Source organism: Pinus tabuliformis, chromosome 1_1 (genome assembly GCF_031772625.1).
Source record: "Pinus tabuliformis cultivar Carrire ecotype Pingquan chromosome 1_1, CPIR1, whole genome shotgun sequence".
NCBI lineage: Eukaryota > Viridiplantae > Streptophyta > Pinopsida > Pinales > Pinaceae > Pinus > Pinus tabuliformis.
In genome coordinates, this window is record NC_142297.1 from 617921811 (window position 1) to 617942520 (window position 20710).

Consider the following 20710-nt stretch of genomic DNA (forward strand, 5'->3'; position numbering starts at 1 on the left):
GTCTTTTTTGCCCATGTATTTCTTTCAAATGATGTCACTCCATGGCCCTTCTTCATAAATCCCTCTCCACAGGGATCTACATAACAGAGCCCTTCCGAAGATTCTCAAGTCTAAGAGGCCCCATCCTCCCATGCTCTTTGGCAGAGAAATATTGGACAATTTCGAAAGGTGAAATTTTCGATTTCCAGCTTGGCCCCCCCAAATAAAATTAGTTGAAAGCTTATTCATTGACTGAATAATGCTTGTTGGAAGGAAATATAAATGAGACCAGTAAACTGCAAGCTGATTTAGGACAGATTGAGCCAAGATCACCCTTCCTGCCAGGGAGAGGCACCTATACTCCCATACAGAAATCCTATTAAAGTATCTATCAGGAAGCCATTGCCAGTCCGCCTTTGAATATCTGTTTGCTCTTAACTGGAAACCCGGATATTTAATTCCATGACTGATGGATCGTGCCTCAATCTTTTTCAAGAAAAAATTGCCATTTCATTCCAAGAAGGAAATTACATATTTCATAGGTGACTTCACTTTCAGACATCTGAGTAGCCCATAAAAGATTAAAAAAGAGTAAACTACTCCTGCCTTGTAAATCTTTAAAGATCTACAAAGATTATTAAGCCACGCAAGTTTTTACATACAAAACCATTTATTTAGCACAAAGAGAAATCTAACGCACTCCAAAACAATATGATTGAACCATATCAAGATCTTTTCTTGTAGAAAATTATTAAAAATTAGATTCAGAGACAGATATAACTCCATTCCTGTTCTCTTTGATTATAATTTTCCTTGCAACTACTTGTAGTCCCTCTTTGATGATGCGGTTGCTGTCATATTTTGGTCTCTAAAGACATGAGTGTCAGTAACAAGCTGAAATGAATTTGCAACTTATTTTAAATGATCACCCAAAGTCTTCTTGTGCAGTTGTCCTCTACCATTCATCCAACTGATTAACAATCTAGAATCCCTAAACACCTGCAGCGGAGAAACATTGTTGTTCAGAGCACATTTGAGTAGAAACCTTAATGTCATGAATAGTAATTAACGGACTATAATTTGAGGGCCTCCCTTCCAAAGCCATTGATGGCATATCCTGCAACTATTGTTGACCACATAACCACATTTCGTTCATGCATATTTTCGAATGGTTCACGTGCCTTCCAAAGGTTTCCACATTTGGCATACATGTCAATGAGAGCATTCACTACCACTAAGTGAGACTGGAGACCAGTCCTAATTATCTTCTCATGGATTTCCATGCCCTATTCCAGAACCCCAAAGTTATCACACGCTGGAAGAATACTAGCGAAGGCCATAGAGTCCGGCTTTACCCCGGCCAATTCCATTTGATGAAAGAGCCTCAAAGCTTCTTCACCGTGCCCATTCTGCACAAATCCCGCCATCGTCGTTGTCCACGATAAGACTTTCTTGTGAGGCATCTTCCGAAAGAGCATGTAGGTTTCATCAATAAACCCGTTCTGCGCAAACCCTGCGAGCATGGCATTCCATGAAACAATGTTTGGCCGGTACGTACTCTTAAAAAGCTTGAAAGACTCATCAACAAGCCCAATCTGTGCAAACCCTGTGATCATCGTATTCCATGATACTACATCCGGTTAACGCATTGATTTAAAGAGTCCTAGAGCCTCAAGAACCCATTCTGCACAAAGCCCACCATCATGGTATTCCAAGATACCAAATCTCAACATGGCATTTGCTTGAAGAGATCGTGGGCTTCGTCAACCAGCCCATTCTGTGCATATCCTGCAATCATTGCATTCCAAGACACCACAGTTCTTTGACGCATTTTGTCAAACAATTCGCGGGCTTTCTATAAACTGCCGCATTTGGCATACATGTCCAGTAGAGTGTTTTCCACAACAACATTGGATTGAAGTTCGCTTCTTCTTATCTCATAATGAATCTCTATACCCTACTCCAGATACCCTAGGTTGGCACATGCGGGAAGAACACTGGAAAATGTGAATTGATTCGGCCGAGCACCCTGCCCCTTCATTTGGTGGAAGAGAACCAGTGCCTGCTATGCAGGCTCGTGCCTCGAGTAAGCTGCGATCATGGCAGTCCAAGAACACACATCTTGTTCCCGCTCTGCCATTTGGTCGAAAATTCTATGAGCATCCACCACGCTCCCGCATTTGATATACATGCTCAAAAGTGTGTTTGACAGAAACGTGTCTGCCATGAATTCCCCCCTTTGGTTCATGTGAGCGTGGATTCGTTTGCCCTCTGATAAAGCCTTCCTTTCAATGCAGCCCTGCAACATATAAATGTAAGTCCATCTCTCTACGCTTATGTCTTTAACTTGCAATATGAGTAGCGCCTCCTTCCATCGATCTTGTTGGTAAAGTGTTCCCACATCCAGGTCGTCCATTATAGTTACAACCTTCATAGAGGCCTGTGCTTTAGGAGTGTTTATTGTTTTAAAAATATGAGGGTGAAACCGTCTGCCCACAAGCAATGATGTCCGCTGCTTCATCTGGGAGAAGAGGATCAGAGATATGCCAGTAATGAAAAGGGAGTAGTCTAACAATGCAGAGGAATTTTCTGGTGATCTGGTCCGCTGCAGGGGAGTGCCGAGTCGAATTGGTCAGGGAGCAGCCCACGGTTTGTAGAAAATTCGAATTGAAACTTGCATTAACTCTCTGCGGCAAGAATGCATGGAAATCGGGGAACTCTGTCAGACCACGACTTTAATGCGGAAAGGTGGCGGAGGGTGGAGGAATTGCCAACGGCCAGACCTGGATGTTTTTTGGGCGGCGACAGAAACCGGGCAATTCCTCTGCCTTGTTAGACTACCCCATTTAAATTTAGTGCAACTCTTTTCAGTCGTCAAGCATGAAGAGGTTTCTTCGCACATGTTCGTTACCTTTACCATTTAGACACGGCGCTGCATATTTATTAGTCTATTCTCTTATTAATATACTTAAAAATATCTATAAACTAGTAAATATTAATGGTCTATAAACTAGTAAATATTAATGGGCTTTAAACACAAGATAATTTCTGCCATGAGAATCTGGAAAAATAAGTATGGCAGTGGTCTATAATGCGATTTTTGGAAGCTTTTCCAGTGGGTTTTTCCGGTCAAAATCCGGCAGCAATTTATTGGAATCCCAAGTTTGATAGCTAGTTTTTGCACAATCAAAGCGTCTCTCAGGGGTTTTTCAAGGTGCTGAATCCAAATATGCAGTTAAAAAACCATTTTAACTGCAACAAATCAAAATTTAACCTCAATTTCTTTTGCCGGATTCCATCACTAAAATCTCCAAAAAATCACATTATAAACAACTCCATAAGTATGAAATGTAAATAAAAAACAGTGAATTTTTTAATGTCTACTTTACCCGTGAAAGTTTTGTTTTGTCGCATCAGTCCACACTTTTAACCTATACAAAAGGAAAGAAAACAAAACGGTCAGAAAAGGAAGTACACGTGGACATATCGAAGTTGCTCTCTTTCGATGCCATGTCATTTTACCATGGCTTAGTTTAAAAGTTACGTAAAACGTGAATTATTAATGTTGTCTTGCAAAATCCTACTCGTTATAGGATTGTTAAAATGTTTTTAAGAAAGTAAATTATTAACATTGGGTTATAGATTATAGTTTAGATAAAAAATCAACCATTGATTTTGGATTATATAATTTGGTCATTAATTTAATCGTTGTTTTTGAATTATATATTTTGGTCATTATTCGTTGTCGTTTAACTGGTCACTGAGTAGCCTCATCATCATGGTTTGTCCGTAAAGTTAACGACACTCTGTGTGACTAAGAAGAACCTACTATTATATTAAGGATTATCGATTTTGGTTTTATGAGAAGTTTTTTAAAAAGTCATTTAAATTTTTTTAAACATTATTGTAATTAAAAATATATTATTAATATAAATATTTTTTGTCGTATAATTTGAAAGGGTTTATTGGTTAAAACCTATTTAATGGTTAAAAATATGGAATGTTTTATTGGAGTTCACATGTTTAGATTTGGACAAGAATAAGGTATGTATATAAGAGCAAGTTGGTACCTAGGGGATGGTAAGGTATCAACACTCTCATTCTACCTTTCATGTCCAATCAACATACATCTTGTACCATGACCAAGTAATTTTTTTTATCAGAGTTATTTTTTTGTTGGCCTCATGGTGTTGGCATTGTTGTCAATCTAGGATGTTGTTGACAATGCTGGACCCACCAACATTCAAGGGATCTCCCCGATATGAAGTCCCAACAAGACATCACACCATTTGGAGTAGGATTCCCAACAATGGGTGGTAATGTTAGGCCTTGACCGCGGAAACACGCAAAGGGAGGTACGATAACTTTTGGTGAGAGCAAGTGTATGACCCTGCAGAGAGTCAAGTGTGATGTATGGAGGTTCCAACACACGAAGGGAAAAGGGAGTGTGCTCCTTGGAAGCCTATAATCGTATGCAGCTTGAAAGAAACACATGAGAGAAATGAGATCACAAGCTAAGATGCGGAATAGTCCACAAGTTAAAGTGATGAGTTAATACAAAAACACACATTCAACAAGATTCATACAAATGAAAAAGAAATAGTTCATAAGCATATGCATAAGTTAAATAACTTACATTGCTAATACAACAAGAATAGTCCTACTATATTAACAACATATGTATAAAAGCGTGTTGGCTCTAATTTTATTATTATAAATGAAAGTTCCATCCATGCACCATTGACGACCACTAGCCCCAATAGTGGAACATTACAGTCAAGAACACCTGCTCCTCCAAAGAAGTATACTCGCTCTACGCTATGGAGAAGCCAAGACTCTTCACAATACTCCCAAGCTCTTTCTAAGTCTAATCCTAGCCAAAAGATTGGCTACTAAAAGCTCGTTACATGAGTTATGAGGTTTTATTTATAACAAGAGGGAGGTCACTCTTCAACTCCCCCTTTGTGACCTTTGGACTACCCTCATGACTCTTCAACTTCTTCACAAATTAACACATTACATTACATGATGACTTTTCATATTCCAATATTTACGCTTCGAATTTCACTTACAACATAATTACAAATAATATTGCATTTTACACTTGTACCCATATAAGACAAAATATGGTAAAGACAACTTGACAGCCTAATAAGACACAACAATATGATGTTGGAGTTTGGGAGAAGTCTAGCTCAACGAGCTCCACTTGCCACTTCTCGGTCACATATTGGTGCCAAGCTTAGTACTATGTGATGGTGTCCCTAAACTTCTTAATGGTGTCTTGCTGGAAGCAGACTCTAGCCTCCTTGGTATCTAGATACACTGTCTTGGAACCTATGTCTAATTCATTCTGAAGCATGAGCAACATTTTTTTGACTTTGACACGACCACCGATGAAACTATGCATGTTCTGTGTGTTCAGATCCAAGTCCTCCCTGATGGAATTCTGTCCTAGCTGCTCCAAGTACTCTTCAACTTCAGGCCGGACTTGGCTCTTGGGTTTAGCTTTGGTGAGGGAACCGATTGTTGGGATCTGGTGTGTTCTCACCAAGACATCCAAACTGTTGTACAACCGTACATATAAGGCCTGAATGCTGCCAATGAATGAGGCAAGTTTCTTGTTGTTTTGAATCAACATTTAGACCTTTTATTTCTCCATCTCTGTCTGTGGCTTTATTTTCTTCACTAAGTCAAGCAGGGCCCCTTTGTATCGCATTGTTCACTCTTGCACTTAGGCGATGACAACCTATATGTTTTTGAGAATTTTGAAAAATTCTTTGCACTGTTGCTGTAAGGCATGCAAACGGAAAACTACTTTATGTACAGTGACAATCATGTCATGGAGCTTCCACATGGTTTCTCCAAGTGTTGATACTTTAGCAAGTATCATTGCTCTCATCTCCCCCAATGCGGAAACTGCATTCTGCGCTGTTGCTCGGAGTTGTTCTACCCCTTGCCTGAAAACTTGCAAGTTCTATGCGAATTTCTCATGCTCGGCCAGAAAATACTAAACATTTGATCTCGTTGCTCCTGCATAAACCAAGATGGATTCAACAATGGAATTTGGATGCTTCCTGGTGTCTGACACTATCACCCTTTCTCTAATGAATGCAGATGATGCGTGATCATCTAGAAAGTGCTTCCTCCGTTCTTGTACACTCCTCTTTCTGAACTCATCGAATGATAGATTGTACACATCCATGACCAGATCACGGGGGCTTCATTGGGGGGTCAATATCATACTACGTGGGTTCATATTGGGGGATATATATTGAGGAAAAAATGACATAATATATTGGGGGATATATATTGAGGAAAAATGACATAATATATTGGGGGATATATAGGGGGTAAAGGGTTTTTATATTAGAAAATATAAAAAATGGAGCTCAAAGTTAACGAAAAAATATAAAGGAGTGTAAAAAATGTTAATGAAAAAATGGATACCTACAATATCTAGTGAAAGTAGAGGTTTTTTAAATTGGGAAGCTATATTGGGTTTATATTGGTAGGGGGTTAAATAATGTGATTTTTAGATGGATTTTCCAATATGTAGTCAAATTAAGGGTATTGTTTAATATGCCACGAACGCACATGATATGTCAGAGGTTCACTGAGTGAATCCCCCGTGGACCAGATCATCATCAAGGAGAACAACATCTCCTTGCTCGCTTGGAGTTGTCTCTACTACTAGAGACTGAGGGATGACTTGTGTTTCTCTTAGCATTACGTCAACATCTTCATGTTGTGGCTCCTATTCCAACTCCATGTCTATCACTTCGATCAGTTTCTCAATCTATTGTGCAAGCTCTCGATCCTGCATCTATTCACCTTCCTCCTCAGCTGTTGGTTGTTCATGTTCTTCCTACTTCTACTTCTCTTCTCATTCTCTCTTTCTCAACTCTTGTTCTTCCTTCAATTTCTTTTTTGTCTCCTATAGCTTGAGTTTTGCTTCCTGCAACCTCTAATGTTATCTCTTTCTCTGCTCTACTCTTTGTATCCTCTACTTCCTCTTTTCTTATGCTGCTAAAACTGCTTTCTCGATAAGAGGATCTGCTTTTATTTTTTAGCGTTGTTCTCCCTCTGGACTGTCAGCAATATTCCTCTTTCCCTTGTCTTGCATGGGATTCTTTCCTTCTATTGTTGTTTCTTCTAGAGTTGTTGTTGTCTGTGGAGTAGCCTATGAAGTCCTTACTAAACTGATCAACTCATTGAGTCTGGAGGCATTGTAGCAGTACCTCAAAGGATCCTCCTCTAGCCAATGAAATGCCTCACCAATCCACAAAAAGTAAACTCCCGTACAATGGTCCTTACAAATACTACAAGGATCATATGGATTAATTTCCTTAGCCTCAACATCTGCAAATTTCAAGGTCTTTATCTCGTATAATTCGATCTACAAAGGAAGAGTGGGCCATGGTGCTTTCTTCTTCCTATGCAGTGCTGTTGATAACCTTGTAGTGAGATGGTATGATGATTCTTGCATGATCATTTTGTCAGTGACATACCTTGGTAAGACATGCAAAGTCTTCTCTCCATCAAACACTCTAATGAAGGTGCCACCTGGTGAGTCATACCAATTTGTGATGTCTTTTATCGCCTCCATTGCTTCCCGTGACATGCAAGGTGGAACTTGTTCAAAGGTAAGCTTGTACAGTGGGATGATAAAGTGGTCAGTTAGTAGTTCCATTACTCCTCAATAACTGCGTTCTGAAAGAAGCTTGCAATAGATGCTCATGGTGGTCTCTCACGGTGTCCATGTCCATTTCATGCCATGGAACTATTGTTGTGCTCAGATTGCATCTAGTAATTATCCAAATATATATAATCTTGCTTGCTCACCCTTGGATGGATTTTGAGCTTTTGCTACATGGGCCTTCAATTGTTGAGCCAAAAGATCCAACTAATTGAACGACCTCCCATCGTTCAACAACTGGTCCAATAAGACTGCCCACCCTTCAGGAAAGGTTTTAGTGATCTCTTGACCATGGATTCTGCAAGCAAAGATAACCAAGAGATGGTAAGCCTTCTTGAGAGACTTTGTCTTGTACACATGGATGGGTGTCTATTGAAACTTTGATGGCTCTTTCACCTAGCATTTGACAATGTCCCTTGTCTTCACATAGATGTGGGTGGCATAAAAAATTGAGTCCATGTGCTTTACTGACTCAGGCAAGTGATAGATCTGTTGAAAGTCTTCTTCCCGGAACGTGGCAAGCTTATTCCCTTTGGCACTTCTCAATGTCATTGTCTATTCATCCATACGTGAGACAATGCAGTTGATATATTTGCACACGAGAACGCAGGATACTTACATGCAACCTTGTATAGCCCTGAGTGCCTGATGCTAAGATAAACCTACCGGTCCTCTAAATCTGCCTCAAAGTCCTTTGCAAAAGTATCTTTAATATATTCCCATGTCAGTGATGATCCCTTCTCTAGAAACAATTGAGTATCTGCATACACTAGAAACTTAATGGATGTTTTCTCAACTTCTTCCCCAATACTTCTCTCAATGGTTTCCTTTGATGAAACTCTCTTAGATTCCATGGTAATAGTGACTGTTGGAGAGGTTCTCAACAACTCCTATCCCTGTGGGATAGAAAGGACACTCACGACAAGCAAATGTCAATTTTAAGAAAAACAACTTACAAGGTAAGTTCAAGTAGAAAAACAGGCAATAGATGGGAAGGATTGTGTAATTTTTCCTGACAAGGGGGATTGGCTTCCTATGGGAACTGTGCACTGCACATTCTCAATAGCCAAGGTGGAAGCCTAATGGTTGAAACTGCGCAATGCGCAGTTCAGCCTAGGCATAGTCTTGGGAGAGATTGCACATTGTGCAGTCTCAATGGCCAAGTTGATAGACTAGATCCTGGAAATGCACAATGAATAGTTGGAGCCAGCTTGGACTGCACACTGTGCAACTCCAGAGGCCAAGCTTGTGGCTTGAGCCTCATAATTGCGTAGTGCTAGTTGTGCAAAGTGAAAACTAGCCAAGGAAACCCATATCTACCCAAGGGAAGTGTGAAAACAAGCATATTTGAGAGATAGTGTGAGGCTGAGTGCATATATGACTAAGTGTAAATAAATGCATGTGAATCAAGTGTAGCAATTGATCAAATATAAGGAAAATGAAGTATGTGAGGAGAGTTGCTGCAACGATGACCATTGGTGCAAAAATAGGAAAACTAATGTGACACTTGGGAAAGGCAATCTATAACTTAAAAAAACACTTCTATAAGTTAAAACAAGTCAAAACGCCAGCAACCATGAAGATGAACAATTTAAACAACACTCACACAAGCTAAACAACAAAAAGCGACAAAAAAAGTGGCAAAATATGACTAAAGCAAAACTCACTTAGAAAAGTGTTGACGATTACACCGAAGTTTCCTTGATCTCCTCAATAATGCTAGAGCTCCAAGATCGAATGTGAAAATGAGCTATAGAAGTTTCAATTAAATAGATTTGGACAAATTAGGGTTTATGATGTGCATGCCTAAAATCAAGGAAAAAGCAACACTTGGCAGAAGTTTGTAAAATAGCGCAGCTGCCTCCTTTGGGATACTAAAAGTAGATCCCTATTTTTTTATGGATGTTTTTTTACTTTTTTTCTTTTTTATTTTTCTTGGGGAAACTTGCCATGCACACTGCCAGGAGAGATTGTGCAGTTTTAGAGAACTAGGAAACTTTCTGGCTCAGTGCACTGCGCTGTTTCTGAGCTTAATGAGGGTTGCGTGATTTTTGCGCTCAATTCTGGCGTGCCTCCCATAACTGTGCATTTTATGAGCTCAAGGCTCATTGGAAGTCAGGACTACACAATTCCCATCATCAAGGTTGCTTGCCCTCAAGGATTGTGCATATTCTGGAGGCAAGTTCAGAACTGTTTTGAGACCAAGTTGGGAGATCAATTTGTGACTTAGAAGAACCAAATAAGTTAACAAACACAAGAGAAAATGAAAATATAATTCTTAATCAAAGTATGAATACCTAGATAAGTGCGAGATGAGCTACTATGGATAGTAAGGAAAGCTCCAAAATCGAAGCATAGGCAAAATTGTGGAGGGTGGCTGTAGCCGCTACAACATATGTCTACCTAAGGAGTCAACCATGGAGTCAATTGTGTTGGCATTGATGTCAATTAGCTTGGAGTATTTGTCATGATGATCAGGGGCCTGATTACATGTATTTTAGGTGTTTCTGATGTTTGCAGAGGCTCTACAAGTTTTGGATATGCTTATAGAGGAAGATGAACAAGTTTTGGAAGTGTTGGAATAATTTGACAAAGGTTTGGTTAGAGAATCAGGGTAACACAGTTGAGTAGGTGGAAAAACTGCGTTATAGCACACCCCAGAGAGCCAATCATCTATGTTATAACACAATATTGAGAGTAGAGGGTGTGTTACAACCTACAGGTGGATTTCCCAAATTGTGTTCATTCCAATCAGTTCTAGGGACATTTTCTATGGTTTTTACACATGGTATTTGGTGCTTAGAGTCAACTTGAGTTAGTCTTCATTCTAGAAGGTAATTAAGGTAAGGATAAGTCTCTCGTTGAATGAAGATGATGGAGGATCAAGTCAAGGAGAAAATTACCAAAGTCTAAATATAAGTGTTTGTCTCTCCATATCTCTAGGTTATTATTGTTTAATCACTTCAGATCATCTATATATAGGAGGTGGCTTCATGTTGGAGAGGTTGGTTCCATTGAGAGAGAGTGATATTGTAGAAAATTGAGAGCTAATGGAGAGAGGAGTGATATCGGTGCAATAGATTTTTTGATACTCTTGTAACAGAGTGCACATTGATCAGTTGCATAGATAAAGTCTATATTGTGCACATAACTCATGTCAAAATATTGTTTAAATACAAACTTATAGTGATGCCATTATTATGGAGTTTCTAACATGTTTTTGATTGTAGGGGTTACATATTATTCAGTAACTGTTATATCTTATATGAATACCAGTTTATATTGTTGCTTGTTGTTGATGATGCAAAGATTTGTATATGCTTCCATGGACATATTTCTATGTTTCTATTATCATGTGTAGATGATGTTGGGCTAATGTATTGGTTGAGTTTGTGTTGTAGAAATTGATCGTGTTGGAGAGGGTTGTGCTGCATATGTTTTTATTCAATTGTTGATAAGCTTATTGTATGTATGGACCATAGTTTAAAAATAGATGAAATGAGGCCCATGAGAAGATATTAAAAGTTTGGGCCTTTAGTGAGGCAAGTAGTGTCTTGTTGTGATAGGGTGTAGTGACATCCTTCAGTTAGAGACCTGAGAACTTGGGAGTGGTGGTTTCAAATAGGTAGTGGCTTGTAAATTCGAGGGAGTGGTGGTTTCAAATAGGTAGTGGCTTGTAAAGTCGAGGGAGTGGTGGTCTACAAAGTTCATATAGGTAGTGGCCTAGAGTGAGTGGCGCTCACGTGATTGGAAAGTTGTGGCTTGCACACTAGTGGTGGCCAGTGATCATATGTAAAAGAATATTTGAATATTAATAAGAAAGATGAAGATGAAGACTATCAGCTGATGGTGGTTTTTACCCTTTGGTTTTCCACCTTATATCTTATATTTCTATGTATGGTGATGTTATTGTTGGTTGCTCCTATGTTTATTTGCTTTGATGATCTCATGGTTATGTTCTTTGATATGATGCTTATATGATCATGGTTATATTATTGGTTTCTTATATATTGTGATGTGCTGCTAAATATTAATGATCCAGTTATTGTGTAAGAAAATGAAAAAATGGTATAAGTTGATCATAGAGCACAATAGTGATTCACCCCCCTTTTAGTAGTGTTCAACGGGTCTAATAATTGGTATCAGAGAATTTATTTTCCAACATTTATCATACCTTCCTTGGATACATTAGTGCTTTTTTTCAATATACATCTTGCACTATGACCAAGTTAAAAAAAGTAAAAATTAGTAAAATTAATTTCTCATTTCTCCCTTCAAAGCATCAGTTCTACTTTTCACTAAATATACAATGTACAATACAATTCTTTTGAATTCTCAAGTTTAGTCACCATTATCCTTCCACACATCAAATCAATTCTGGATTGGATTCGAAAAAGTAGGAGCATTATTCAAATCTCCAAGTTCCGTCATCATTTTCCTTCCACAAATAAAATCAATTCCTAATTGGATTATGAAAGGTGGGGGCATTTTCACAAGCATTTCGTGTGCATCACAAAGACCAAATTAGGTAATTTTCTTTACTATGCATTACATTCATTTCTATTGCTTTTATATTTATTTTGAAGAGTGTTTGGAATCCAGCATGGAGAAATTTTCTATCGATGTTTCAGGCTAAGTATCACAACCCATCTTCAGGAGATCCACAAAATAATCTTGTATTTAACCAAATATGTAAATAAATAGTGATTAATCTATAATATTAAAGGCCTTATGTCTGCCAAATTAAATAAAAGAGAAGTAAATAATGTAAAGTAGTTAATATAATTAATAATAATAATTAAAAAGAGTGAAGCAAAGTTAATTAAACATGTAGCTAAAATTAGAATATAATAATTAAAAGAATGTAATGTAATTAATCTACTAAAAATAATTTTAATCATTATTATAATGAATATAATAATTAATTATTATAATTAATCATTATAATGATTAATATTAATCATTATTATAATAATATTAAAATAATGTTTATTAATTTAATGAAAATTATAATGATGTAATGAAAATTAGATTGTAATGTGATTAATGTACTAATGATAATTGAAAATGAAATAATATTATAATGAAAATAATAAGATAGATTAATAATAATAATTCTAATGACTATAATTTTGATGAATATAATGAATATAATAATTAATTATTATAATGATTATAATAACTAATGATTATAATGATTAATGTATTAATCATTACAATAATAATATTAAAAAATAATGTGATAAAAGAAGTAATAATTAAAATAATGTATATTAATTTAATGAAAATTAGAATGATGTAATTAAATTAGATTAGTAATAATGTAATTAATTTGAAGTAAATTAATATTGATTAGTGATAATGACGTTTATAATGGGTGACCAAGATTTATTGAGTTTCCATCCATCATCACGATTAAAGTTGTTAGGATTTTTTTCTATCTCCAAGGTCTCCTTAATTTTTCTTTTGGAATAGTGATCAATAGAGGTGATAAATTTGACATTCTCTAAGCATATGAGGTGTTTGGTTGCTTTTGAGTGTTCAACTAATGCATAATTCTTAAATCTATCATGAATGATATCAACACAATGTTCCTTAAGCCTAGCCTGGACAAAGCGGTCAGTTTCTCCAATGTAAACTTTCCCACATCCAGAAGGGATCAAATAGACACCTTTGTTTCTTTTAGGATCAGCGTGTTCTTTCGAATGATCCAACATTTTTTGTAAGGAGTTGGGAGGAGAGAAGGCAACCCTAATATGGTTTTTGTTAAATATATTGGAAATATTTTATGTAGTACCCTTGATATATGGAAGCTTGATAGTTTTAATAAAATCATTCTTATTTGTTTTTTGCTTATTGTTATCAAGAGAGTTTTTGGTAGTATTATTAATAAGATTTTCATTGTACCCATGATCTTTGAATACATGTTTATTAATTTGAGTTCATTATTTAAGTGATCATTGTCACATATTTTCTTAGCTCTAATAGCAAGGGTTCTTATTAGTCCAATGTTTTGAGAGGGGTGGCGGTGAGAGTATACTTGAATATATCTATCAATGTGGGTTTTCTTACGATAAGCTTTATGAGCTAGCCCACCATCTTGCTTTTTGGAGAGAAGAATATCAAGGAATGATAGTTCTCCATTTTCCTCTAATTCCATGGTGTGAAAACTTTTCTCTGCCATGAGGCCAAATGAAATGAGTGCCATCCACAAATATTTTCCAGTAAACTAGATTTAGAGGGAAAGAGTTTATGGTTTTCTCTTCAAATGATTCCATGAAAATATTTTCAACCACGGGGGAGAGTGGAAATCCCATAGTGATGCCTCAGATTTCTCATAAATGCCCCCCTATAACTGACATAAGTTTACCTTAAGCATATTTTTACGAGGTAGCAATTTCATCATCACTTAATTTTATAATGAATTTTATAACTTCTTCCATAGGAACCCTAATATATAATTTTGTTACATCAAAGCTAACAAAAAAGTGATATTCTTTTAAAGAGGTAGATTTTAAATTAGATATGAAGTGTGCAAAGTCCTGAACGAATGATTATGTTTTTCCAACATGGCACTTGAGTTTCCTAGCTAAAAATTTTGCTGAACCATATGAAGGAGAAGCTATTTCATTCACAATAGGCCTTGGAGGACAACCTTCCTTGTGAACTTTAGGTAGACCATATATGCAAGGTGTTATCACTCAGATTTTCCTTGAAGTTGTCAGAAGAAGGAAAGGGGTCCGAGGTAACCACAAACCAACTTTTAAGTACAGAATCTAGCCAATATGTACTCAGAGAGGGCTCTCTCTTTAAGATTTAGCTTTGTTTTATAGGATATTAGGCTAGGTATGAAAGCTTGGGGGTTTTGATTGTGTTGGATAGTGGAATTCAGGAGCAGATGGATAGAACAAAGTATCTCAGGCCATTGGGCTATGGAGTCAACTGAAGATGGCTTAATTGGATTAAGATGATTCAACAAAGGAGGGCTTCACAGGGCAAGATAGCTAAACAAGGGACAAATGGTAACTTGAAAGGGTGAGATGGTCTCAAAAGGGAAGAAGGGCAGTTAAGAATCCTTCAACAAATTTTAAGAAGAGGGAAATTGGGTGATCACTAATAAAAAGCAATTAAGAATTTCTTATTAAATGACCACAATGATAAACTAAGAAGCAAGGAGCAGTTAAGAATTCCCTGCCTATGATAGCTTAGAAGAAAACATTTAGAATAAAAACGATTTTAAAGACAGATTGCAATAAAGCACTTTCTGAAATATACTTTTTCGTTTCTTATTTAGATATGAAACACAAATGAAATATTAAACCAGAAAACAATAACACATAAGATATAGAATACTTATTTGTCCAATGTTTGACACATGAATCCTGTAAAAAGTCCTTTGCTTTATTTCTTCATCTAGCTAGCCATACAAGAGTTGTTCAACAACACTTTATTCCAAAATAATAAGTCTACAGAAATGTTTAAGAATCCACACTAAGTACTTCGAATGAGGAAGTAACAAAGTATCTCATAATTGAGAGAGATATAATCTAGGAAAACTAACTATATGTTACATAAAAGTAGAGACAGATGGTCTCGAAGATAGAAGCTAAAGTGAACTGATGGCTTGCTGTCCCTGTTTTTGTGAATGAGCTGGAGGCAGGCCCTATGATTGAGCATCTTACTGTCTTTCTCGTAATTCTGTGCTAGCTGTTTTCTTTTAATCTTTTTACTGATACTCTTTACCTGCTTATCCTTATTCACCTTCTTTTACCAAAATTTACTATGGTAAATACTGAAAATTTACTTTTTTACCAAGGTAAATTATAAAATTTCTGTCATATCTGTCCACCAATATTCCTTTGGTATCCTGGTCCTTTGTAGCTTCCTGAAGATTTCATCAGCGTCTGTGTATTTTACAAAATTAGGCTGCATTGGAAACAAATGTTTTAATTCTTGCTCAACATAAAAAAGGTTCTCTAGACTGTCATAGAGAACTCTGCCTATAGGGAGTGCCTTGGGTGCAGATGCACTAGCTGATGAACTGGCCTGGTTATTTGCATACTGACCCAATTTTTCAATATAATCCTCATGCCTCATCAATTTATCATTAATCACTAGAGGACTGGGAAGTCCTTTGCTCTGTAAAATGCCAAACTTTTCCATAAATTCATCAATGTCCTCCTGCATGTTCTGACATTTTCTTTCTAAGTTCTACATCAGAGACCTTTTGGTCAATACCTTCTTGATTTCTAGGATAGTCCCAGTTCTATCCTCAATATTCAGCTCTTCTAGCTGGTACTTATTTCTACTGTTCAAAAAGTTTATTAGCCTGATAGCTTCCTCAGGCTTCCCTCCTAGCTCTTCCTTAGTTTTCTGAATCTCTTGAAGAGCCACTTTCACCAGGTCAATCTGTTCAAAAATAATTTGTATGGATGACCAAACATCATTTATTGACTGAGTGATGTTGGTCCATAGAATTTTCCTAATATCTGTTAAAGGCTTTTCAAAAGTGAGATATTTTTCCAATGTTTTTACTTGCTGAGCTAAGCCTTTATTTTTCCTCACTTCTTCAGCAAAATTAATCTTTGAAACATCATACTTCTGCTCTAAAGTGACAAATTTTTCCTTTACCTTCTGGAGTTCAGAAACTTGGAGTTTCATTTCCTCCATTGACTTGATTAACTCTTCAGTGCTTTGACCTGAAGTTTCTGCCTATACTATACCTGTGCTTGTACCTGTGATTGCTTCTGCTGTGACCAAAGGGACATTTGGTGCCAGAGCTATTGCAAGTGTTGAGGGGACTGCCGTGGAGACCACTAGTATTACATTTTGAGGCTGAGAGGTCGACTCACTCTACTTTCTCTTTAATGATTTTTATAATTCCTGCTCAGTCTCCTTCAACCGTTCATTTAGCTTGAGGACTAGGTCCATATGCTCTTCTTCAGATTTCTTTTGAATAACTTTAGCAATTTGTGGATGCCTTGATGGAGGAAACTTTAACTGCTTTCTCAAGGCAGCTACGTCTTCATCTTTTTTCTTTATCAAGGCCTCTACATCTTTTACATCTTTTGCGTTATGACCCAATCCAATAACCAATTCTTCCAGTGATTTGATTCTATTATCTTTAGCTTGTGAGGAGGCTCTTTCTAGTTGTAGCTGAGCAGTGGTATTGTTCAAAGAATTCTCTAATCTGTGAGCCATCATGGCTTTACTTGTCAAGGTGGAATACACCATCTCCCCTGTCTGCTTATGTAATTCAATCTGATCTAGGGGGTGAATGTCCTTGGCCATGACCTCAAAATCAGTTTTGAGGTATTCTGCAATTGTCCGAGGCTGTTGTACTTTGGGCTTAAAGAAGCTCATTTGCATTTTTCCTTCCTTGATGTCATAGGCTAACATCAACCTATTTTGATTGGTAGGAGCCATCTTCAAATACTGATTGTAGACTTGGACCCTTAATGGTTCATTTCTAGCTTTTATTTCTTTGAATTTTTCTTTAATGTCTAGGGACTTGTTAGCTGAAGGCCTGAAGGATGATACTTCAGCACTTTTCTGTCTTTCCAACTCTTGTCTTTGTGAGCTAGAAGGTGTCCCACTTGCTGGGAAAGTATGCTGACTGTCTGCACCTTCTTTCCTCTGACTCCCTGTAGTTTCTTCAAAAAATTCTTCTTCTGAATGAGGATTTAGCCTGTGCCTCTTAGCACCAGGCTGATCTGATGGACCACTGGTAGGGGTAGCTACTTCCCTATCTCTCTTTAAGCTCTTTTCCTCATTCAGAGGAGTCTACGAAATTGGGGGCTCTCCCATGTTAACTTGAGTTGGGTGAGTCTGTGTTTGAGCCTGTTCTTGAGAGGTTTCAGGCTGCTTTGACATGTTTGATTGCCCTGTTGCTGGAGTTTTGGTCTCTTGTTCTCTTCCCTATGATGTCTCTGCAAGTGGTGTACTAGTCTCCTGTGAGTGCCTTTGAAAGGTATCAGCTGTTGAGGCACTAGTCCCTAGCGCTGGTTTGTGAGAAGTCTCAACTGGCACCTTTTCAAAAGAGTCCAGGTCAAGTGTCTTTTCTAGATTTTTCATGACATTTTCTACATTGACATGATCACTATCCATCTCTACAAGAGTCCCTCTCCTCCATTCATCCATGTTAGCATATTGCTCAATCTCTAGAATTCTGTGATGAAAATATGTCGATAGTCTATTTTTCATTCTCCTATCACAGATGAAACTGTGGGGGTCATATGGAGTCCAACTAAAACTTTTGTTTAATTTCATGTGGTCTTCTAGGATTTGTTTTGCTGTTTTCCATGCTTCCCTATTGTTGCAGATAAACGGGCCTAAGTGATCCTTAATTCTTATTTGTGCTTTCTTCTTGGCCTTAGTAAAGTGGATCAGATCTGAGTTTATCATTTGTCTATAGTACTCCAATGCAAACAACCTCATTGGAACATATTTAGGTAGCTTGAATGGGGAAAGCTCGCAACCATATACCCTGATCTCTGTGCGATTCTGGTACAAGTACCAGTCACCTACCCTGTACTGTTTGGAGAGCTGAAGGATCCTTTTGATTTCATCACTAATCCTAGGAGGAGGATTTCTTGTCAGCATGGTAGTTACTGGGTGGACAAATTGGTCAATGAACTCATTATATGAATAGGGACAAGCAAAAGAATGGTGGAAGATTGAAGTCCAAAAAATAACTGACCTTGGGTTACCCTTTGTATCAAGTTTATTGACAGAAAATGGGAACTTGTTAGATTGATAGTAGAGGATGAGGTGATATATGAATGTGGAATATTTGAAAACCTTCTCATCTTCCAGTCTCATGAACTAGTCATGGATTTTCTCAGCAATAAATGAAGCATAATCGTACTTGACAGTAGGGGCTGACCAGGGGTAAAGATGGACATCAAAACTAAGGTCAATTCATCTACATATTCACTAGTATTAAATCCCATGACTGCAGATATCATATCAACTACAACTCTGCCTGTTTCTGTGAATAAAACTGACATATAAGGAGGAGGATCTTTAGGTTGATACTCCTTTAATATGAAATTCTGGCAGAGACGACTAAGTTCAGATTGGGATAATTTAGTAGATTTCTCAAGCAAATCTCCGAGGGAAATGGGGGTGGGGGCTTGAATAGGATGAAATTGCAGCATTTCATTGATTGAGTCAGCAGTTATTGTGAAGAGGACGATTTGAGTGGGAGACATCATTGCTCTGAGGTTGGGGTCATAATTTGCATGGCACTGATGGATAATGTCAGGGAAAATGTGCACAGAGGGGAGAAAATACATTGGGAGATTGGATTCCCACAGTCCTAAGGTATCATTGCCATTCCAGTGATTATCCCAACATTGGCAAAAGACTTTTAGATGGTCTTTATCAATGCTTTAGTCTTTTATTTGAAAATCCTTATGTGCCAGGGGCAGATAGTCTAAATCATGGTGAGTGGTGGTAATGGGTGCAATATTTAGGGCTATCGGGGTTTCCATTCTGGTTCTTGTGGATTCAGATAGGAAATTGGGGTTTTGCTTTGTAAAATTGGTGAAACAAAGGGTCTGGGGAACTTGAATTTCAAGTGTGGTAATTGAATTACGGTGAATTGGGATTCTTTTTAATTAATTTGCAGAGAAAGTAAGTATTCAGAGGGTTTCTTATCGGGAATTGGTAAATACCTTCTTTTAGGGACGAGCAACGAAATGCAGGTACACTGGGTGTGAATGGAGGACTTTGAGCGGCGTCAACTGCAAATTTTGAAGTTGGTTGGCGGCTGGGAGCATGAGCTGGTTGATCTCGTCATTAAGTTTGCATGGATGTATATTTTTGCAGAATAAAACGACGAAATGATTTCTTTTGTTTTTTATACAAAGTCAAGAATTTGGTGGGCTTCGGGATTTGGACGGGTGGCGTTAGCAGGAGGATTTGATGTTTTGTCATTTAGTAGGAGGTGGTAAGTGGTTTTTATCGCACCGCTCATGGAGGGGAGGCGGTATTTGGGCTTGAGTAAGCGATTCCATATGATGAGCGACGCGTGGCGAGGGCACTGTTCACAAAACCGCTTCGCGATTGCGCTCTAACGTTCGGTCGCAGAGGGCCGTGCGATATGCACGACAGCCATTGGATGTGGGGGGCTTGATCGGATGGTTATCAGGGAGGTGATGTGACGGGAGTTTAATGAGGGCGGGCCCAACATAATTAAGTGTTTTTTAATTATATCGGGAGCGACGGGATTGGTCGTGAAAGTTATTAATCAACCGTGGGGGTTAATTAATCCTTATATTTAATATGGCAGGGTTGGGGTTCTTAATTAGTTACATATTAACTAATTAATCCCATTTAAAAACGTATTATGGTTATATTTTAACTGGGGGGCGGGATATATAAGTATTTGGGGTTTTTACATAGTTAGAATAATATGGGAGTGGGTAGATTTTTATAGGGGAATTACTTAATAATATAAGTTAGTAGTTAATATGATATTGAATGTAAAAAACGCTAAGTCTAAAACACTCCCATGTGTATATTTAAACTTAGGCTAAGTGAGAAATGATGGTTTTTATGAAAAATATTTTAATTTCCCTAAGTAAAATAGGATTTTACTTAGGAAAACTTTATCAAGGGAATGAATGATTTATGAAGGGGTGTGATTATTGATGAATGGGCTTAAGTACTTTAGGCAGTACAAATTGTTGGGCCGAGGGTCCGGTCCCTCCAGAAGTCAGAGAAATGCTCTGAGCCCCACTAACTTGTTTATAGGTACCTTTAGCACTTAGGGGAAATTAGTGAATTTATAGGGGGAAATGGAGTAAGGAAGTTAATTAATTTGACTTTGTTTCCTTGATGTGATGTTTCTAATGTGAGTTGTGCTTTGTAAAAGTGATGAAAGCAAAAGATTTAAGCATTAAACTTAACCATTCACCACACATCTATTTTGAAACCATCATCTACTTACCCTACCTACTTTATCCTAGCATTTTCACTTCTTTATTAAGGTGCACTTAGACTGGAAAACCCTTTTCACACTTTCTT